This window comes from Ursus americanus, chromosome 1 (assembly GCF_024610735.1).
Source record: "Ursus americanus isolate L20-20 chromosome 1, mUrsAme1.1.p, whole genome shotgun sequence".
NCBI classification, from domain to species: domain Eukaryota; kingdom Metazoa; phylum Chordata; class Mammalia; order Carnivora; family Ursidae; genus Ursus; species Ursus americanus.
In genome coordinates this window covers 100,022,581-100,046,911 of record NC_142127.1, presented here as the reverse complement: position 1 = coordinate 100,046,911, position 24,331 = coordinate 100,022,581, and the positions used below count along the sequence as shown (strand labels likewise).

The following is a 24,331-nucleotide window of genomic DNA, read 5'->3' as shown; positions in this document are numbered from 1 at the left end:
ACCCTCTGCCCCACCCCTGGCACTCACTCGCTCCCTATCAAATAAATAAATAAATAAATCTTTTTTAAAAATAAAAATAAAATAACATTTAAGTTATACACAACAGTAACAAAATAAAGGATAAAAATCATACAATCATTTCAATAGACACAGAAAAAGTATTTGACAAAATTCAGCATCCATTTATGATAAAAAAAAAAAAAAAACTCCCAGCAAAGTATAGAGAAAACATACCACAACATAATAAAGACCATATATGACAAGCCCACAGATAACATCATACTCAATGGTGAAAAAAGTTTAACACTTTTCCTCTAAGATCAGGAACAAGACAAGGTTGTGCACCCTTGTCACCTTTATTCAATAGAGTATTGGAAATTCTAGCCAGAAAATAAGGCAAGGAAAAGAATTCATTTAAAAAAGCACCCAAACTGAAAAGGAAGAATTAAAGCTGTCTCTATTTGCAGATGACATGATATTTTATATATGGAACCCTAAAGACTCCACCAAAAAACTATTAGAACTAATAAATGAATTCAATGAAGTTGAAGGATACAAGATCAATATACAAGGATACAAGATCAATATACAAAAATTTGGTGTGTTTCTATTCTTTTTTAATTTTTTAATTTTTTTATTTTTAAAGATTTTATTTATTTATTTGAGAGAGAGAGAGAGCATGAGCAGGGGGAGGAACAGAGGGAGGGAGAGAAGCAGACTCCCTGCTGAACAGGGAGCCAGACACAGGGCTCGATCCCAAAACCCGGGATCATGACCTGAGCTGAAGGCAGACGCTTCACCGACTGAGCCACCCAAGCACCCCGGTTTGTTTCTATTCCTTAATAATGGACTATCGGAAGAAAAATTAATAAATCAATCCCATTTATGATTACATCAAAAGAACAAAATATCAGGGCAACCTGGGTGTCTCAGTAGGTTAAGCATCTGACCCCTGATTTCAGCTCTCTCTCTAAAATAAATAAATCTTTTTTTAAAAATGGCAGAAGACATGAACAGACATGTCTCCAAAGAAGACATCCAGATGGCCAACAGACACATGAAAAGATGCTCAACATCACTCATCATCAGGAAAATGCAAACTAAAACTACAATAAAATATCACCTCACACCTGTCAGAATGGCTAAAATCGAAAACATGGGAAACAACAAGCGTTGGTGAGAATATAAAGAAAAAAGAACCCTTGTGCACTGTTGGTGGGAATGCAAACTAGTGTAGCCTCTGTGGAAAACAGTATGGAGGTTCCTCAAAAAAATTACAAATAGAATTACCTTATGATCTAGTAATTTCACTACTGGGTATTTATCCAAAAGATATGAAAACACTAATTCAAAAAAATACATGCATCCCCATGATTATTGCAGCACTATTTACAATAGTCAAATTACAGAAGCAGCCCAAATGTCTATCGACTGATAAGTGGATAAAGAAGATGTGGTAAAGATTTATAATGGAATATTACTCAGCCATAAAAAAGAATGAAATCTTGCCATTTGCAACAACGTGGATGGATCTAGAGAGTATAACACTAAGTGAAATAAGTCAGCCAGAAAAATAAATACTATGTGATTTCACTCATATGTGGAATTTAAGAAGCAAAAAACAAAAAATGAGACAAACCAAGAAACAGATTCTTAAATAAATGGGTGAAATAAGTGAAGGAGATCAAGATGACACTTATCATGATGAGGACTAGTAATGTACAGAATTGCTGAATCACTATATTGTACACCTGAAACTAATTTAACATTGTATGTTAACTACACTGGAATTAAAGTTAAAAAAAAATTCCAATAGCATTTTTCACAGAAATAAACAATCCTAAAATCTGTATGGAACTAAAAAAACCCTAACAGCCAAAGCAATCTTGAGAGAGAACAAAGCTGGAGGCATCATCTTCCCTGATTTTGAAGCTCTAGTCATCCAAGCAGTACGGTATTGATCTAAAAACAGACACATAAGTGAAGTCTTGCCATTCACGACAACATGGATGGAGCCAACAACTCAGATGCTGAGGAAAATAAGTCAGACAGAGGAAGACAAATACCATATCACTTCACTTATATGTGGAATCTAAAAAACAAAACAAATGAACAAACAGCAACAAAAAGAGAAACAGATTCATAAATATAGAGAGCAAACTAGCGGTTGCCAGAGGGGAGGTGAGCAGGGGTACAGGTGAAATAGGTGAAGGGGATTTAAGAGGTAAAAACTTCCAATTATAAAATACGTAAGTCACAGGGATGAGAAGTACAGCATAGGGAATATAGTCGATAATACTATAATGACTTTGAGTGGTGACAGATGGTAACTATACTTATCATGCTGACCATTTCATAATGTATATAATTGTCGAATCACTATGTTGTCCATCTGAAACTAATATATGTCAACTGTACTTCAATTAAAAAAAAGCAGACACACAAATCAATGGAATAGAACAGAGAGCCCAGAAATAAACTCACACACATATGGTCAATTAATTTATGACAAAGGAGCCAAGAATATACAATGGGGAAAATTTCTTCAATAAGGCGCTGGGGAAAGCTGAACAGCCACATGCAAAAGAATGAAACTAGACTACTATCTTACACCACCATACACAAAAATTAACTCAAAATGGATTAAAGTCTTGAATGTAAGACCTAAAACTATAACACTCTTAGAAGAAAACATAGGTGGTAAGCTCCTTGACATAAGTCTTGGTGATTATATTCTGGATATGACTCCAAAACCTGAAACAACAAAAGCAAAAGTACAGTGGGATTACATCAAACTAAAACGCTTCTGCATAGCAGAGGAAATTATCAAAGTGAAAAGGCAATCGACTGAATGGGAGAAATATTTGCAAATCATACACCTGACAAGGGATTAATAACCAAAATATATAAATAATTCATGCAGCTCAATAGCAAAAAGACAAAAAGCAAAATCCCAAAAATTAAAAAAAAAATAGGCAGAGGATCAGGGCCCCTGGGTGGCTCAGTCGGTTAAGCATCTGCCTTTGGCTCAGGTCATGGTCCCAGGGTCCTGGGATTGAGCCCCACATTGGGCTCCCTGCTCGGCAGGGAGGAGTCTGCCTCTCCCCCAGCTCATGCTCTCTCTCACTCTCTCTCAAATAAATAACATCTTTAAAAAAAACAGGCAAAGGATCTAAATAGACATTTTTCCAAAGAAGACATATAGACTGCCAACTGGTACGTAAAGAGATGCTCAACATCACTCATCATCAGGGGAAGGTAAATCAAAACCATAACGAGATATCACCTCAAACCTGTTAAATAGTTATCAAAAACAAACAAACAAAAAATGAAAAGGGGACTCCTGGGTGGCTCAGTCGGTTAAGCGTCTGCCTTCGGCTCAGGTCGTGATCAAGCCCCACATCAGGCTCCCTGCTCCTTGGGGAGCCTGCTTCTCCCTCTCCCTCTGCCTGCCGCTCCCCCTGCTTGTGCTCTCTCTCTCTCTGACAAATAAATAAAATCTTGAAAAAAAAAAAGGTAACAAGTGTTGGTGAGGATGTGTAGAAAAGGGAACCCTTGTGCACTGCTGGTGGGAACGTAAATTGGTACAGCCGCTATGGAAAACAGTATAGAGGTTCCTCAAAAAGTTAAAAATAGAACTACCATGCAATCCAACAATTCCACTTCTGGGTATTTATTCAAAGAAAACAAAAACATAGGGTGCCTGGGTGGCTCAGTCAGTTTAGTGTCTGCCTTTGGCTCAAGTCATGATCCCAGGGTCCTGGGATCGAGTCCCGAATCAGGCTCAGCGGGAAGCCTGCTTTTCCCTCTCCCTTTGCTCCTCCCCTCTTCCCATGCTCTCTCTCTCTGTGTCAAATAAATAAAATTTTTTTAAAAACCCATAAATTTAATAAGCTCTATGCACCCTCGTGTTCACTGCGGCATTATTTACAACAGACAAGGTCGTGGAAACCACCTAAATAAACATGGGTGAATGAATGGATAAAGAAGATCACATATATACAATGACATACTATTCAACCATAAAAAAGAATGAAATCTTGCCATTTATAACAACACAGATGGACCCTGAGAGGATTATGTTAAGTGAAAAAAGTCACACAGAGAAAGACAAATATCATACGATCTCACTTATATGTGGAGTTTAAACACACACACACACACACACACACACACACACATGAGCTCTCAGATACAGAGACCAGACTGGTGGTTGTCAGAGGTGAAGGCTGAGGGTGGGCAAAATAGGTAAAGAGGTCAAAGGTACAAACCTCCTGTTATAAAAGTTATGGGCATATAATGTACAGCATGGTGACTATAGTTAATAATACTGTATTGCATATTCATAAACTTTAAGTCCTCATTCCATGAAAAAAATGTTGCATGTGACTATGTAAAATGACAGATGTTAGCTAGACACCCCAGCAATGCTTTCACAATATATACAAATCAAATCACATCGTGCACCTGACACTAATATAATGTTACATGTCAATTATACCACAAATTTTTTTAAAAAGGAAAAAAAATTGGGACATTAGACTGGAAAACCATTACATCTCCAGCTTCAAGAGTCTGACACTTGGGTTGAAATTTGGAAAAATGTCTATTTATCAGAGTGAAACGACTAAGGAAAAAAAGAAAAATGTAGGTGACGTGGCAATAAGAGAGAAAGGACAGAAAGTGAGTTCACTAATAGAAAGGAATATTTAAGTTAATTTCATGACCAAATCTGCTTGTGTTCAACAGAACCAGTACAATTATAAAATAATTACTTGATTATATTTGTGTACTAGTCAAAGGTAATGCACAGAATGCTATTAATTTTTTTCTCATTTTGAAATGAACATTTTTACTGAACATAATCCATTTTATTTACATAAAGTACACAAATCGTAAGTGTATAATATAAAATTTTACAAAGTAAACACACACAGTCATGTAAGTAGTACCAAGATGAAGAAACAGTCTTGGCACTGTATTTTTTTACCATGCTGCCTAAAAACTTAACCACAAATTTAGCAGCTTAAAAAAAAGATACAAATTTCTGTGGGTCACGTATCCAGAGGTGCTACCTAGTTAGGCCCTGTGCTAAGGATCTCACAAGGCTGCCATCAAGGTGCTGCCTGGGGCCACTGTCTCATCTCTAGTTTAAGGATCAAACCCTCATAAGCTTGAGTCAGTGTTGGCAAAATTCCAGTTCTTCCACCTCTCACCAATTCTCAGCATTGTCAGTCCTTTGCAATTTAGTTGGGTGGTGTAAGAACTCCAGCTTCTTTCTTCAAAATTATGTTAGTTGCTTTTGGCCTTTACATTGACATCTATACTTAGAACCAGTTGCCACACATGAAAATGCTTGCTTGGACTGCGCTGAATCTATAGATCAATTTGGAAAGAATTAACATTTTTACCATACCGAGTCTTAAAGGCCATGAACTTTTAGTCAGGGCATCTTTATCTTCTATCAACAACACTGTGTAGTTTTTAATGTTGAGGTCTTGAACATCGTCCACAATATTTATCCTAGTAAAAGGTGTAAAAGGTACCATTTTTTAAATTATTATTGGTTTGCTGATATATAAGAATACAAATAATTTTTGGAGGTTGACTTTGTATGTAGCAACCTTCATCCTTTAGGGTTTTCCATGTATGCAATCAAGTAATCTGAACATAATGACCACCATCTTCCTTTCCCAGTCCTTACACCTTTTCCCCCATGCTTTATTACTGACTATGACCCCTGGTACAATGTGGAATAGAAGTGGTAACAGTCAGCATCTTTGTTTCATTCCCACTATCAGAAGGAAAGCTTTCACTGTTTCAACATTAAATATGATGTTTTGTCCGGGTTTTTTTTTTTTTTTTTTCGTAAAAAGCCTTGATTAGATTAAGGGGATTTCTTCTCCTAATACTATGCTAAGAGTTTTTATCAAAAATGGATTTTGAATTTTACCAAATACATTTCTGCAAAAACTGAGGTAATCATATGATTCTTTCCTTTATTCTGTTAATGTAGTTCATTACTGGGGCACCTGGGTGGCCCAGTCAGTTAAGTGTCTGCCTTCGGCTCAGGTCATAATCCTGGGGTCCTGGGATTGAGCCCCTGAGTCGGGCTCCCTGCTCAGCGGGGAATCTGCTTCTCCCTCTCCCTCCGCCCCTCCCCCTGGCTCGTGCTCACTTGTTCTCACTCTCTCAAAAAAATAACATCTTTTTTAAAAATGTGGTTCATTATATTGAGTTTTTCCCATTTTAACCACTTTACTGAGATATGATTGACACATAAAAAGCTGTACATATTTAACCTATATAATTTAATGATTTAGGGGATAAATATATATCCATGAAACCATCACCACCACCAGCAAGGAAACAGACATACCCATCACCTCCTAAATTATCTCCCCACCTTCTTTATTTTACTTTATCTTTGTGGTAAAAACATTTAACATAAGATCAACCCCTTAGCAAATTTAAAGTATAAATACAGCACTGTTAGCTACGGGCGCTACACTGCAGCAGATCTCCAGAACTTATCCTGCATAATGGAAATTTTGTACCTTGGACTATTACCTTCCCTGTTAACAGAGTTTTGAATAGTAAACCAACCTCGTATCCCTGGAATAAATCCCATTTGGTTCTAATATATTATTTTTTTCTATATATCTATGGATTCAATTTCCTATCATTTTTTTAGGATATTTGTATCTCTGCTCATGAGAGAAATTTTCCTGTAATTTTCTAACATTGCATTGTCTGTTGTCAGGTTTTAATAGCTAGAATATGTAGGCCTCATAAGACATTTTTCTATTCTTCAAAGAGTTTTGTAAAATTGATGCTATTTTACTGTCATAAATATTTGAAAGCATTCACCTGTAAAGCGATTTGACCCTGAAGTTTTTCTTGTTTAAAAAAAAAAAAAGCTGAATTAAAGATTTAATTTCTTTACTGGATATAAAATTGAATATTCAGATTTTCTATTTCTTCTTCTGATCATTTTGTTGTGTATTTCAAGAAATATGTTTATTATTTCTAAATTTGCCTTTACTTTTGAAAAATACTTTCACTTGGTATAGATACCTAGTTTGGCAGTTATCTTCTTTCTGTACTTTTTTTTTTTAAGTAGGCTCCACACCCAGCTTGGAAAGCAACACAGAGCTTGAATTCATGACCCTGAGATCAAGACCTTAGCTGAGTTCAAGACTCAGACGCTTAAGCTACTAAGCCACCCAGGCACCTCACCCCTTCTTTTTGTACTTTACAAGATATCACTCCAGCATCCTTTGGCTTCCATGAGATTTGTTTGAAAAGTCAGTTTTTGTTCCTTTGAAGAGATCTTTTTCTCCTATCTCCTGTCAAGAGTTTTCTCTTTGGGTTTCATTAAGTTTTACTATAATATGCCTACATATGATCTGCTTTGTATTAATACTGTTTGGGCTTTCTTGAGTTTCTCAAATCTGTGGCCTGATGTCTTTTATATATTTTGGAAAATTCATAGCTGTTATTTCTTAAAATACTGTTTGAGTTTCATTCCGTCTTTCCTCCTTAGCTCAAATTATACAAATATAAGGTGTTTTCTTTGTATTTAATATGTATTTAATCCTTTTATTTTCTCCATGCCTCACTCTATGTTGTTTGTTTTTTTTTTTAAGATTTTATTTATTTATTTGACAGAGAGAGACAGCCAGCGAGAGAAGGAACACAAGCAGGGGGAGTGGGAGAGGAAGAAGCAGGCTCACAGCTGAGGAGCCTGATGTGGGGCTCGATCCCAGAGCACTGGGATCACGCCCTGAGCCAAAGGCAGACACTTAACAACTGCACCACCCAGGCGCCCCTCTAAGTATGTTTTACTGAACAATTTTCCAGTCTACTAATCCCCTCTTCTGTAGTATCTAATTTTAGCTAAACACATATATTGAATAAACCAGTCTCTATCATTTTTTCAGTTCTAGAATTTTTACCCATTCTCTTTCTATAAGTAACGGTTCTCTGGTGAAATTCTCTATCTTGTCATCTACTATCTTGAGCATATTGGCTCAGTTATTTTAAAATCAATTTCCTATAAACACCAAAATCTAAATTTACCCATGGGTGTGTTTCTACTGTTTTTTTTCTCTTTGTTTTTGATCATTTCTCATACATGATGCTTTTTTACTAAATGCTGGATGTCAATGCAAAATTGTAAGAGTTCTAAAAGATACTCCCTCCTTCCAAAGAAGGTTCACTTTTCTTTTAGCAGACAGAATGGGAACAGATCATGCTGACACAGAAACTGAGATGGTTTGAGGATGGATTTTCTGCCTTTTTTAAGTACACACCATCAGCCAAACATTTTTACTATAGAGTACAAAATACATATGATAAATGAATTATAATTCAATAATTAGTCAAGAGTTCATGTAACTTATAAAATGTACTTGGGCAGTTCCCATATTATAGATGTTCTTTTATATGCATGTTTATATGAATTTTATCTCTGTTGAGTTTTTTTCCTCTTCTGATCCTGGGCCCTCTAATTGCAGTTACCCCCCAAATCCCTGAAAAATCTTCCCTGCAATGCATATAAGCACATGTGTACTTTCTGTGTCTCAACCCACATTAGAGATTCAGGATGACGGCCTAAAGAACTTCCCTGATACTGCTTCTAAAAAATAACAGCTATCAGTGGAAAGCTTCAAGGCAAAATGGAAGAAAGGAAAATAAAATGAACAATGATTAATCAATTTTAATCAATTTTAGACCTCAAAAAACAAGTCAAAAAACTCTAAAATGAATGAGTTTAGGATTTAATGTATTAATTCTGAGACAAAAATAATATTGCAAGTATCTTCCTCCAAAGGAACTTAGCTAAGGAGATGACTTATTTTCTGCTGAAAGAACAGAATTTCCTTTCAAATTAGAAAAATTTAAAGCACTCTGGCTTTTGCATTTGTTAAAGTAGTTTCCAAATGTTAAGATATTCCTTATGGTTCTAAACAAAGAAACAAAAACAGGTTTTGAAAATGAGACTTCCTGGATTCATTCAGGCTTAACAGATAATATAAACTTCCTGTATGTTCCATGAGGGCACCACACTGTCTGTCACATTCAGTGACATATTATTCCCTTATCTGGTGTACTGCAGATGTCCAAAATAATATTCGTTAAATAAATCACCACATCAATGAATTAAGAGAAAACTGACATATCAGTACCTTCCTGCTTTAATTTACTATAAAAAACACATTTTAAACTATTTTTTAAATAAATTAATAATAAAACTGACACAAATATATTTGCTAAGTTCCATACAGCCTTAACAGTAGTACCTTGAAAGACAGAAGTATGAACAAAAATCCAAATTCAAGAATTTTATGTTTTAGGGACTGACTTTTCCTCTGTTGTCAGACATTGCCCCCTCACATGAATTAAATCAATATGCTCTGGCCTGTTTATCAACGAGTATGTGAACAATGAAAAATAAATACTACAGTTCAGTCCATCTTGCAAAGTAATCTACATAAGGCCCTAGAAGAGTGCCTCTCATACAACAGGTACTCAATAAATGCTAGTTGCCATTTTTAACATCAAATAGTAGGAGGCATTCATAAGAAGCAACACAAAGAATACACAGAAGAAAACACCAAACAGCACTGGAATGTGAACAGAGACAGTAATAAAGGGCTCTATATTATGGATGAGAAACATCTGACGGTTTTTCAATTAAGTAAAACAGAAACCTTGCGTAACAATCCTGGAGATACAACGGAAAGGCCTCCCAGTGGCAACAACCTGTGTAGAAGAGAGAAAAAGAGATACAAGCAAAGAACTACAAGCAAAGGAAACCATGTGTGTGAAAAGAAAATGCAGACACACAGCTGTACCGTGCCTATTCAAAGACCTCCCTTCTGCGGTGCCTGAGCGAAGGGTACACTGAAGGTTGCCCAAGAGGGCAAAGGGCAGGTCATACAAGGCCTTTATGTCACATGAAGAAATACGAATGGTAACAAAGAGCTAAAAGACTCTCGTCTAAGCTAATATTAACTGAAAAATAGGTGAGCGACAGCATCTAGGGCCTCTAGGAAAAAACAGAGTATCCTGGAACAATCAAAATCTACAAACATACTTATTTAACTCTCTAAACCAAAGAAAATTAAGATGGAAACAAATAAAAAACCATCTATAAATATTAATGAAGAAACATTACAGAAGACATTTATAATCAACACAGTCCATCTTTGATATTCGGTGGGGAGGGATTATATCCAGTTCCCATGTGCAAATATCCAGCAAACCTGACTTGATCCAATGCTATATTTTCTCTTCCAATTAAAGTTAGTTCTTAAGAAAACAAATTTTTGCTTTGAAAGACCACTAAATTTAGTAAATTCACCCCATGCTTTTTAGTCATAAAATTTTACATCAAAAGATCATTTTTCTGGGGCGCCTGGGTAGCGCAGTCGTTAAAGCGTCTGCCTTCGGCTCAGGGCGTGATCCCGGCGTACCGGGATCGAGTCCCACATCAGGCTCCTCCGCTATGAGCCTGCTTCTTCCTCTCCCACTCCCCCTGCTGTGTTCCCTCTCTCGCTGGCTGTCTCCATCTCTGTCAAATAAATAAATAAAATCTTTAAAAAAAAAAAAAAAGATCATTTTTCTTACGTTGTCTGGAAACGATGAAATTGTTCAACAAGTATTTATTCCTCAACTACTGTATGTTAGTTACGGCCGCTAGATGCAAGGACAAGAAACTGAAAGAATGAAACTCGCATTTTAAAAGCACCTATTTGCGAGACACTATTTTGGGTGATTGCAGCTCCTTAATCCTTACCAAAAAACTTACTTTCATTTATACATGAAGCCTCTGAACCTCAGGGCCAGTAAGTAAAAGGTCTAGAATGTAGACCCTAATCTGACTTGAACAGACCATGTTCTTTCTCAAATGCCATGAACATAAACATAAATAAAACACAACTCTTGCCCTCACCGGCTTAAACCTGGGAGGAATACATGCTTACAGTCCCTTTGCCTGAAATATTCTCCACTCCCCTGAATTTTCATTTGGCAAACTCTTCTTTCAAACTGAAATTCAAATGTCATCTAATTTAAGAAATTTTCATCAGTTCCCTCAGGCAGAGCTGTCTTCACCCCTCCTCTGAGCTCTGGCATCTGTCTTCAAATCTCTGTAAGGAATATATCAGATAGCACCATGGCTGCTCTGTTTACATATCTGATCTTGGGCAAATTGTGTTCATCTTTGCTCCCCTGGGACCCAGGCCAGTGCCAGGCACAAAGTGGCCAATGAAAAAATGTTGGGTAAATGAACAGATGGTGGAAATCACCCAAATAGAAATGCCAGTTTAAACTCTGAATGTACATAAAGGTCTCTGTGGAAAAGTATATAAAGAAAGAAAAGACGGCTCAGGGCAGGAGATTGGGAAAGGTCTACAAGGTGGAGGAAAGAGAAATATCAACTAAGAAAAAACAAACCAAGGAGAGAAACAGAAGTGGGCCACAGATCTAACAGGGCATTATTACAAAGAGGATGGTCTTAAATCATTGTAGAAGCTCAAGGAAAATGAAAACTAAGAAAGTGACCAATGAAAATGGATAGGAAATCAGTGATGACCATGAAAAGAACAACTTTAGTAGCATGGTAGGTTAGAAACCAAACTTCAGAATCTAGACCACTGTCAAAAAAGAAGCAGTGGGTCTAAAACACCTGGCTATAAAGAAAGAGGAAAAGAAACAGAAGCACAAAAGAAAATGTGCACAAAACAAGGATCTTTAAACTCAGAGACATACACCCCTGGCCCTGACTTCGAAGTACAGAATCAGCCTTATGCCTCTGTATCTACCAGAAAAGTGAAATCAGGTCCAACTCAAAGTGCCAAACACAGAAAGAACACACTTAGGAGAAATAGCTAACATTGAAGATGATTAAACCAATGTTCAAAGTACCAACAAGGGGAATGAAGCATGGGAGACTATGGACTCTGGGAAACAAACTGAGGGCTTCAGATGGGAGGGGGGTGGGGGAATGGGATAGGCTGGTGATGGGTAGTAAGGAGGGCACGTATCGCATGGTGCACTGGGTGTTGTACGCAACTAATGAATTATCGAACTTTGCATCAGAAACCGGCGATGTACTGTATGGTGACTAACATAATAAAAAAATATTATTAAAAAAATAAAAAATTAATAAAATAAAATAAAAAACAAAGTACCAACAAGGTCAAAGGATGGATGGAAAACAAAAGGCAAAAATTAAATAAATGCAAAGTCTTTTATTGAGTGTGGTTTTAATTATTTAACTAAAGGATGGGCATGACCTGGCAGTACACACATACCATTTGAAAAAGTTTTCTCATCTTTTGACGTAGTAAACTGCACTCAGAGAATTTAAAGAAACAATTTTTTTTTTTTTTAAGATTTTATTTATTTGACAGAGATAGAGACAGCCAGCGAGAGAGGGAACACAAGCAGGGGGAGTGGGAGAGGACGAAGCAGGCTCCCAGCGGAGGAGCCCGATGTGGGACTCGATCCCGAAACGCCGGGATCACGCCCTGAGCTGAAGGCAGACGCTTTAACGACTGCGCTACCCAGGCGCCCCTAAAGAAACAATCTTAAAAAATAAAAGTTATGTATTTAAAGGTGTTCTCCACAATATTATTTAAATAACCAAAAAACTATAAACAACTAAAATATCCTATAACATAGGAAAGTTATTAAAAATAAAAAACATACACTCAGTTAAATATTTTGCAGTACTTAGAAGTGATGATTTACTTAAACACTTTCTGAGTGTATTAATTTGTGTCTAAAAATCTTAATAATAAACTAAGACAATGTTTACAGTAAATAAAAGCTCACAGTACTAAACCACATACACATAATATGAATGTTGTATACTCATTGTATAAAGGCATTTTGAAAAGCAGGTAACAATGACACAAAATGCTAAGAGGAAACAGTACTTCTGTTAGGTAATGAAGGGAATGTACTTCCCACACTGCATTCAGTAATATACTATCTCAAAACAACAATAACAGTAATAAACACCCTTCTTCAGCAACAGCAACAAAAACAACCGGGCATATCCAACTCAGTAAGTATACACAACATTTTTTCTTTTTTCCCACTCAGATGGCATCCCCTACCTCTCACTCTCCCAAAGGAAGAGAAGAACGATCATCAGTAACAAGGGCAGCTACAGAAGCAACTCCCATAGCTGGCTTTATACTCAGGAGCGGACGCTGCACCTAATCCTCGTGGTTTCAGATATTCTTCATGTTCAGAGAAACTTCTCCAGTAGTGAGCTACAGAAATGATCTCTGAAAACATAGTCTTCCCACACACAACATTTTTTAAAAGGGAACTTTTGATGCTCCAGAAGTAACTCACAAAATAAAGAGTCATCAATTCACAGGCTAGATGACAGAGGGGTACCATTTTGAAATGCCCCAGAACAATGACCTGTGTGTGAAAAGGAACGGGAGCAACACGATTCATACACTGCTCATACAATGACTAAATACCAAAGAACAAAGGTCATTTCTGGGCCAAAATTGTGTATATATTCACAAGACTAACTCCTTTTAAGTCAGAAAAGTTTAGAGACAGTATATTTTAGTGATCTACCTTACAAAAATTAAGTTTTACTAAACATGGAATCTCCATATGACCCAATAATTTTACTCCTAGGTATATAACCAAGAGAACTGAAAACATGGGTTCACACAAAAACTTGTTCATGAATGTTCATGGCAGCATTATCCATAATAGCCAAAATGTGTAAGCAACCAAATGTCCATCAACTGATGAAAAGATAAAATGTGATACCTTTGTACAGTGGTATATTACTTAGTTATAAAAAAGGGATGAAGAATTGATAAATGCTATAATACGGGTGAATCTTGAAAACATGCTAAGAACCCAAACACATGGGGCGCCTGGGTGGCACAGTGGTTAAGCATCTGCCTTCGGCTCAGGGCGTGATCCCGGCGTTATGGGATCGAGCCCCACATCAGGCTCCTCCGCTATGAGCCTGCTTCTTCCTCTCCCACTCCCCCTGCTTGTGTTCCCTCTCTCGCTGGCTGTCTCTATCTCTGTCGAATAAATAAATAAAATAAAATCTTTAAAAAAAAAAAAAAAGAACCCAAACACAAAAGGGGAAATTTTGTATGATTCCATTTATATGAACTGTTCAGAACAACCTATAGAGACAGAAAGAAGGTGGTTGCCAGAGTCTGGATGGGAAGGGGAATAGGGAGCAAATGTTTAATGAGGACAAGGTTTCTTTAGGGGATGATGAAAATGTTCTGGAATCAGATAGTGGTGATGGTTATATAATATTGCGACTATATTAAAATCACTGGATTGCACTCTTTAAAATGATTTTTAAAAACAAAATGACTAAAATATGAAATTCATCTAAATAAAATCATTAATTTAATCATTTATGGCATAATCTAACCTTCTCTGACCAAAGTAAATGTCAGAATGAAAAGATAATTCCAATTAAATGACAAATAATAAATCATTTTTATAATATGGGTACCCTATTTATTAAAGAACAATATATCCTTTTGATAAAACCCAAATATAGACATTTAAACAGTTTCAGACTGCTTTTGTTTAGATTTGCTTCTTCTAGTTCTTTATTCTTCCAGCTATGTTCTTCTTTTTCTTTAAAATCTCATCTAATGCGGGGGCACTTGGGTGGCTCAGTAGGTTAAGCATCTGCCTTTGACTCAGGTCATGATCCCAGGGTCCTGGGACTGAGCCCCAAAGGGCTCCCTGCTCAGCAGGGAGTCTGCTTCTCCCTCTGCTCCTCCCCATGCTTGTGCACTCTCGTGCGCCCTCTCTCTAATAAATAAAATCTTTAAAAAATAAATAAATAAAATTTCATCTGATGCAACAACATATGACACTATAACAGCACAGGGGAAAAGGAAAAATAATAATGCTCACATTATTAGCTTTTTCATACTGTGGATTGTTTCAAAATACAATATTCTGAACACTGAAATAACTTTTCAACATCCTATAAGTTTACTTTTCAAAAAGACTATTACATGTTGCGAACTACCAAAAGCAGGCCTCAAACAGTGGTTTAGGAAAAAAGAAATAGAAAGCCTACCTCGCAACACACATGCATTAAACACAGTGTAAGAGGTAATTCTTCAGGAAAAAAAAATTAATGAAACTGGGACTAATAAAATGACAGGATTATCTGAACTTAACATAACATGAACAACTAATGATATGGATTGAAATCTTTTTTCAATAACCTAATTAGAAGGTTTTTTCCAACTATACCTATAAGAATAACCTCTCAGTCCTTCATTTTGCTATAACAAAATGGAGAAGGGAAGTGTGTGTGTGTGCGTGTGTGTGTGTGTGTGTGTGTGTGTGTGTGTGTTTGGTAGGGGGGAAGGTGACCAGAGTCTAATTCTGCTAAAATAAGGAAATCATCACTCACGCACTCATGACTCTCCCCCAGGACTAGCTATAACAGAGTAATGTCATATATATGCTCCTTTCTCTCTAGTGCCGAAGTAGTTTTTATTTTAAAAGAAAGAAGAGTTAATTATTTAATTATCCACCATCAGTGCTTCTCAAAATTTAACCTTCATGCAAATCACTTGGGGATCTTGTGAAAAAACAGATTCTTCACACTGGTGGTTGCCAGAGGAAAGGTGGGTGAAAGGATGGATGAAAGAGATAAAGAGGATTAAGAGTACAGTTATCTGGATGAGCACTGAGAAATGTACAGAATCTCTGAATCATTATATTGTACACCTGAAACTAATACAACACTGTATGTTAATTATATTTGGGTTAAAAAAAGAAAGAACAGGGGGGAAAAAAGCAGGTTGTTATTCAGTGGGTCTCGGAGTACAGCCTGAGACTCCTGAAGTGCTGCTGGTACACAGAACACACTTTGAGTTGCAAGGATCCAGAAGGAATACCACGTCGAACACCAAGAATGTACTGGAGAGGACAGGCAGAAGGCCCAAAGGCAATATACCCAGGCTGCAAGGCTCAAGCTCCTCACTGTCAAAAGCCACCTAGATCTGATCCCAAAGGATCTGAGACTATGGTTTTTACTGACTGGAGATACTCCATCAATAGGGCACTATAAACAATGAGACCTCACTTCGCCCATGGTTCCAGAAAAACAAATGACCATGCACCAAGGATTCCAACAGTTTCCAGGTTCATTCTAGCTTCATCCAACAAGATCTGGGTCTTCAATTCCACAACTGGTCTCTGCCAGCACGAAATGAGCAGGAGCCTCTGACGAGGTTAACAAGGACTTATCTCCAGCCATTCCCCTTCTCCTCACAGCCTCCACTTCCACTCTAATAAACAACTTTCAGATTCAGAGCAGGCCAGGCTTTCCTATCCATCAAGCCGTCTAGCTCAAACTCACTTTACATTCAGACTTCACTTCCTCCAAAAATGTATTTCCAAAAAGCATTCTGTGACCCTTGGCAGGTTGGCAGGGTGTCCCTACTGTGCACTTGCACAGCACTCCGGGACTTGACCACTGCACTCACCACTCTGCATTGCTCCGCTCAGCTGACAGTCTCAGCCTGGGTTCCTGCAGAAAATCAAGCCTTACACACTAAGGCACCCATTATACATAATGAATAAACTTTGCTACTTTGCATCTAGAATGGCACTATTTAAGTACCGCCTTTGGAAGAACTGACAAAATAGTCACTCAAGTCATTTTCTACATTCTGTGGTTTAGAACCAGATCCTGCCTATCTTATTTCATACCATGTTCCTAAGGTTCGTAGCAAGCACTCAACAACACCTTGTTGGAGGAGTTGCACGAGTGAAGGAGCCCGCCCTTGCTGACTGACCATATTCTAAACCTTTTCCCTCAATCATTCATTCTGTGTTCCAACCTGACAGAAACCTCCTTGGTTCCTGACCATCAACTCACTTCCCGTTTAGAGCCCTACCCTCATTCCTTTGAACTAATCTTTGTCACTTGCCTCGAGCACTGACCTTTATCTGACCTACTAATGCCCTCCTCTACTACATCCTGTACCCTGGATAATTTTTCCAGTGACACAAATGGGCCTGCTTTGACACTAAAAAGGACTGAGTGGAGAACCACTTATCTTCTCTTTGATCACTGCAAGTGCCAACTCCATGCTACCCACTGCCCAAGTAAATGGCAAAAAGGGCCTGAACCATAAAGGTAGAGCCCGGGGATACTGGATGAGAAAAATGAATGAAGCAGCAGTAAGGACAGAGAGCCATGTCACCAAGTTAAGGTGGACAGTGTGCTCTCCACTCAATTTCCAAGAATATTACTTGGAATACCTTACTTGCAGATTACCTTAATCCGCAGGATCGATTTCCAGCTCAATCAAAAAGGAACTGTAACTATGGCAAACACATATAGACCTCTTAATAGCAAACAGCATTCACACATATTATTAAAGAGGATAACTCTAAAAAAAAAAAAAAAAACCACAGAATCCAGTCAAATAACTTCCCAGAACCCACAGAGATAAAGACTCTTTACAATTTTCTCATTCAAGGGGCACCTGGGTGGTGCAGTCTTTAAGCGTCTGCCTTCGGCTCAGGGCGTGATCCCAGAGTTCTGGGATCAAGCCCCACATCAGGCTCCTCCACTGGGAGCCTGCTTCTTCCTCTCCCACTCCCCCTGCTTGTGTTCCCTCTCTCGCTGGCTGTCTCCCTCTGTCAAATAAATAAATAAAATCTTAAAAAAAAAAAAAAAGAATTTTCTCATTCAAAAACAGAAGACTCAAGAACTAAAAGCTTGAATTACTGAGATGGAGTCAAAATAGGAAGACAGCCGTTAGGATGAGAGCGGAGGGCCTGCATTGAGGCGCCCATGGTGTCTGCCAGGGCAAGGGGGAGTGAGGGCCTTCATGGCGTCTAACCACGCCTCTAGAACAGGGGTCCACAAACTACTGCCCACGGGCCATTTTTGTAAATGGAGTTTCACTGGTACATAGATGTTTTTATGCTCTGGAGGCAGAGCTGAGAAGTTGCAACAGAAACAAATGGTCAGCAAAGCCTAAAACATTTACTATCTGGCTTTTATAGAAGTTTGCCGACTCTGGCTCTAGGACATGCTACCAAAAAAAAAAAAAATCACCATCAGGACATCTCCCTTCTCCCTGCCTAGTGTCCCCAGTGCACTGTGTTCCTAAAACCTGATCTGGTTTTCAACGGAGCAGGTCCCTGTTTGCACCCTCAGTTCTGTGCGCTGCTTTCTCACTTCACCCTCTTACCAGCCAGACCCACCTTCTTCCAGCATTCAGTCTAGTTCATTCTCAGTAACCTGTTCTCAAATGCTAACTTTTGATCTGTATTGTGATTTTACTAATTAAATTTTAAGTAATCTGATGTATTTCAGAGGTCTCTCACAAAGATAGACTGTGTAAGCAAGAAACTCCACCAGGGGCTCCACCTCTGGGAAACCCAACCTGAGATACTATATTTAAGTCAAGTTTCTCTCACATCAAAACAACTGTAACTGTCATCTCTGGGTCTTTTATTTTTTCTAAGTAGGCTCCACACCCAATACAGGGCTTGAACTCATGACCCCTGAGATCAAGACCTGAGATCAACAGCCAGATGCTGAACCAACTGAGCCACCCAGGCACCCCTGGGTCTTTTATTCTTGAATCACTACCCATTCTTAACCTCCTTCAAGCTCCCCAATGCCTGTATGATAACGGCTGAACTTCTTTACTAGCATGAAGACATTTCAGGACGTGAGCCCCCCACCCACCTATCCACCATCTACCAGACTGGCCTGATCTCCCGCAACATTAAATCCTACCTTACATTTTAAGCTCCAAAACACTAAAATATCTATAGTTTTCCAAATCTACCATGTCCCTCTCCCTAGCTGCCTAAATTTACAATAGAGTTATGTATATGCCCTAAATCATTACTAGTTTCTATAAAACATGGGATAAGATATACCTATTGAAATTTTTAAAATAAAAACTGAAAAATTTAACAATAGCAGTAGCAAGCAATAATATCACAATACTACTAGTAATGACAATTTATAAATACTACCAAGTGCCAGTACATTTCTGTAAAACCTAACTTCCTCGCCTTTCACATACAAAAACTGTACCATTAACTTAATTCAAAGATCAACAAATTTACTTTGTATCACATATTGTACTTTCAAGCAAGAATTATATAACTAAAGGTGATCTTAAGGGCCATCTAGATCTTCTAGGTATTTCTGAATTCTTTTTTCATTAGTGGGAATGAATTTGTAGTAAATGATACAAAAGCTGTAGCCTGATGTCCCTAATGACCAGTGGCATATACTCATCAGAAGGCTAGTCAAGAATGCCATGCATGATCAATCTAATTAATGCAGTGGGAGAGTCATTAGGGCAGTTCACCAGATGTATCCTGCTATCCCTACTTACAGACACTTGGTAGGATGATACTTCTTGGCTCTCTTGTGGTTGAGGAGGGCCAGGTGAATCATTCTGGCCAATGAGCTGTAAGTAGAACTGATGGAGTCATTTCTGGGCAAAGACATTTTAGATGTCCAGGGCTCTGTTTCCTTCTGCCACAGAAAAGAGGAACACTCCTCATGGCAGTTATTCCATTCAGCCTGGGCTCTGGGGTGAAGATAATACAAAGTGAGGCCCTAGGTGATCTTGATGCACAAAGAGCATAAGTAAAAATATACAGTGTTGTTCCATAGTATAACCTTAGCTACTATACAACTTGCTGGCAATTTAGATACTTCAAAGGAATGCATAGTGACACACCAACATTTTACATCAACATTTTACGTCTGCTGTAAATAAATGTTATCAGTGGTAAACTCAAGAGCTGGGAATAGTAAATTTGAGTCATTCCATGCTCTTAGCTAAACTAAGGGAAGAATAATAGTAATATCTGACATTTCTTAAATGCTTACAATGTGCCAGCATTGCTGTAAGTACTTTATCTACCTTAATTCATTCCATACGATGAATGTGAATTTCTCGAAAACATCTTCATGGAGTTAGGAGGACCGAATTAGTTTTCTAGCAAATAATCCTGAAATATTAATTGGGAGTTTCCCAGCACAAATAAGCTACTCTATCCTTAAATGATACATTCCTTATTTCAGACATTTCAATTTGAATTATGGAGATCTGAAGGCATGTTTAGAGCAGGCAAGAACCTGAAATATTTGATCCCAGAGCTGGCAATAATGAAGAAGAAAAGATGATTGTTAAAAATAGGCTTGTGTATATAACAATTTGGGGAAAATCTGATCATGGTAGTAGATATACCTTACCTACCATATTGCTGTGGGTGGAGGCTCCAAAGACCTTGCCTTCCATCATTAAGTACCTTCCAAGTCTTTTTCAGGCCTGCCATACAGCCAAGAAACCAAACAGTTCTAAGAAATCCTAATTCCACTGGAATTGAGAACAATCCAAAATGATAGTGGTTATATAAGAGATTGGATTAAATATAATCTAGTATGATGGGTGCATATTTAAAGAAGAACTTGGAAGACAAACTTTAAAACAATCACTTGAAGGAAAAGCTAGTTGTCAAAGGAAACAATTTACTGTATGAGACCAATTTCATGTGACCATAAGAAAGTTTGGAACAGCCATTGAAAATTGGGGATTAAATGTGCACTTTGATTTTTTTTTTTGTTTGTTTAATTTAGAACAAGAGTAGTAACTCCTATCAACACTTCCTTTATTCTTTCAAACTCGTTATTTCTTTCTGTGCCAATCTCTTCTAAAATACCCATCCATACTTCAATTATTCTTCTGCTTAAGTATAAGTCTGCATAAAAATAAGTTTTCTTAGTGACTATAACAGACATGTTAGGAAATACAGCATAATTATCCCCACTTCTCCACCCTCCTTAATTCATGTATAGACTTTGCTCTGTCGTAAATTAAGTGAAATAATCCTGTCCCAAGAGGAAATTAGACTTTGCTAACAAAGTGCTTAATTGATTTATTCCGACTGTATCCTCTCAGTCTGATGGAAGTGCTCAAAAGATACTTGGGTGATGAATGAATAGCATTATAGGTTTCTAGCAGGTATCAATATATCACATCAACTCCAGCCTCTCTTACTATAGTTTTAAGTATGTAGACAAAAAAAATATATAGAAGCTAATGTTCAACGAGCAGGAATTTCACTTCATATCCACCCCTGGCTCTTCAGCTAGTCAGATCTGTTTCACACTGTGGAACAGTCTAAATGAGTCTCATTTTAATACGTTCTTGTCCTCCTCCCTTACTCTGATTTTCTCTGGGTCACTCACTATGGCTGTATCAACTTAGCTGCTCACCCTAGTTCCCAAGCAAGGTAGGCAACATTTAAACAGCTTTGGCTCCTCCTATAGGAGGCCTTAGCTTTTAACCCACCTCTTAGATCCAAGATACCAGAACTTAGTTCTGGGCTCCCAAATCTCCTTTGGTACAACCAAAAATGGCCCAGAATTCTGGCTCTCGGGGTTGGTCTTCTGCTTGGTTCTTGCTCCCAGTACTGCTCTAGCCAATTCTCCTAGCCTGGCAATCAAATGTCATCCTCAACTCCCAGCCCAGTGGCTGCCTCTACCAGTCTGTTTGTAGTAAGAGAGCCCCATACCTCTGAAATCAGACCCTTGTCCCAAAGCCCCAGAAGGACCCACCTCTTATATGACAACTGCCTACTTGCCTTCTGAATACCTGTGCCACATACCCCATGAATTTGTGATCTACTGCTGGGTCAGGATGATAGCTGGGTCTGTAACCCCTTGTTCAGCAGGCTGTAGCTCTTGATTTAACTTTATATTGGGGTCAGCTCTCTCAGTATCTGATGCACTACCTAGAACAGATGTCTGGTAAGGTTACAACACATTCCCAACACCTGCCTTCATAATGCCCCAAGAAGCTATCATACTTGTCTAGTCTTAAGACAAAACCACTAGAATTCTAATTAATTTTTCCTAACTTGTCTATTTTCTAAAAATTAATACTAGGCTTCTGGTCATTTCAAATGATACAATCATTCTTTTGACCCATGATGGCAACTTAAGATACTACTTAATGCTAAGGCATAATTATGATTTCCTGGATTTATGCTGATTTTTATGATTCTTGACAATATCTATCTATAGATCTAATAACTCTCTTCTTTAGCATTCTGAAATAACAAAAAGCAATGAGATCATGAAATAAGAAGATGTGAATCTGAATCCAACTCTGTCATTCCCTGGTTATATACTCCCTAAATAAGTAAAATGTATAAGCTAAGACTTGGGTCTCTCACTTACAAAATTGGGATGGAGACAACAGCAGACTAAAGAATGGTGTGAAGCACTAAATACAGTTCCTGGTATACAGAAAGCGCTAAAAAGTTAGCAATCATCCAGCATCCACAGGGTTTATATATGCATATTTGTGATGTACTATACTGGAGTATTAAAAGAAGGAAAATCATAGGATAAACTTAGTATAGTTAACAACAACAACAAAAAAAGATGAAGGACAAGGTTGTTTAATGATTATGGATGAACTTGATGGGACAAGGAAAGGAAAGAGGAAAGAAGGAAGGAAGGAAAGGAAAGAGAATGCAAGAGGCAGGACGAAGATCAGATAAATCGCAAGAGGAGGAGCATTTACAGAGGAAAGCAGTATCTGTGGGCTTCTGCCAAAGGGGCCAAGGCTGTTGGTCTCCCTGGAGGGCAGGAGCTTGAGAACTGCTCTTCTTCCCCAGTGTCCGGGGTCGCTGGGAGAGGGGCCGCTGCCCTCAGCCAATGGCACGGCGGGGAGAGCCTTATTCCACATATTTGTCCCTGAAAGTGGAAATGCTCACAATCCTCTCTTACCAAACTGTTCTCAACCCAAGGCATACTTATCTTAAAACAAAACCAAACCTCTCTTCTCCATTCCCATCCTTCAAACCTCACTGCAAATGTAACCTCCTCTAGGAAACATTCCCCAGTTCTCTCACAGTGTGATGCTCCCATAACAACATGGATTGCTCTTGCTATTTTGCAAGCTGTACTCCAATTGTTCCCATCCCCATCCCAGCCAGCCAACAAGCTCCTTAACAGCAAAGCCTGTGACCTTTCCAGATAGTACCTCCAGCTTCAAGTACAGGACAGGGTGGGAGGAGGATGAGAAGCCACCAGGTACCCTGCACAGTTCTAGGCAGAATCATCAGGATCCGGGAAACAGCTCCTTACCATAAGAAGGACATGTCTCCCCCACTTTGAAAACCTGAGGAAAACCACAGACCCTCAGCCTAGAAAAACACGTGCACCCACACAGAGAGAGAGAAAGAGAGACAAGGGGAAAAAAAAAAAATCCCACAAGATCCATAAACTAAAAGTCATGAGATCTGGATTCCACTCCCTGGTCCTGCCAAAAGCTCCAAGCTCTCAAACAAGTCACCTAATGTCCCAACTGGCAAAGTGAAGAAACTATCTTTTGCCTCTCAACTATCCTTCATTAGACATCTGTAATAAAAATTATATACATATACTACAAACGTGGAAGAATTCCAAAATTAAAATTGTTATGTAAGAGCAAATTATTGTTTATGACTGCCTCACAGCTTGGTTCTTTAACAGCTATCTATTTTGCCAAAAAAACATGCTGTGAAAGAAATTGACTATTTACTACTCCAGCTAAAAGAATTGTTGTTTTTTCTAAAACCCCAAAGGCCCTGTAGTTTACATACCCAAGAGGGGTGAGCACAACAAGCATAAAGAAGCAAAGATGAATAATCCAATTAATTCACATTTGCTCACACCATTGACTACAGATTCCTCTGATAACAATATGCTTTTGTACTAACAAACCTGTAATACAATTGGCCAGTATGCTTTGAGATGTTTATATTCTACATGTCAGGGATGCTTGAGGACAGTCTGAATATTCTCTTCTCTCTAGTTTGACCCTGTCACCAACAACTGTCACAGGTGGGCTACAGCCAACAAGGCTCCCCGCTTCAGAATGGGAAGCTGTGAAATACTCTTAACTAATGAGGCCTGGGAGACATACCTAGTGGGGTTACTAACATAAAAAGCAATTGTCAGGCAGCCACTGTGAAGACCCTTAGGAGCTCCACAGAAAAAGAACAAGCAAGGAACCCTGGGCCTCTACATTCTAAATCTTCTGAAAGCTAAAGAGGGTTTCATTCCCCCTCATCAACTACCAGCAGCTCAAAGGGTCCTCCTGGCCAGTCTAAGCCTCTCTCTGTACTCACACCAATCCCTGCTCAAGAGGATGTTATCAATAAAGAGAGGGCTCAGGATCCAGTAGATCAAGAAATGCCTTCCTAGATTTGAGCAGATCACACAGATTATGAATGC

General features: G+C 38.3%; 1 protein-coding gene and 1 non-coding gene across 9 annotated transcripts in view; both read right to left on the bottom strand.

The window, feature by feature from the left end:
- The window catches only part of DIS3L2 (DIS3 like 3'-5' exoribonuclease 2), a 344,150-nt gene that overhangs the window by 245,404 nt on the left and 74,415 nt on the right, over positions 1 to 24,331 (bottom strand). The gene's annotated exons all lie outside the window — the stretch shown is intronic.
- LOC123790127 (small nucleolar RNA U3) lies at positions 13,111 to 13,323 on the bottom strand. The gene has a single exon (XR_006779012.1). It is a non-coding gene; the product is annotated as a small nucleolar RNA U3 (small nucleolar RNA).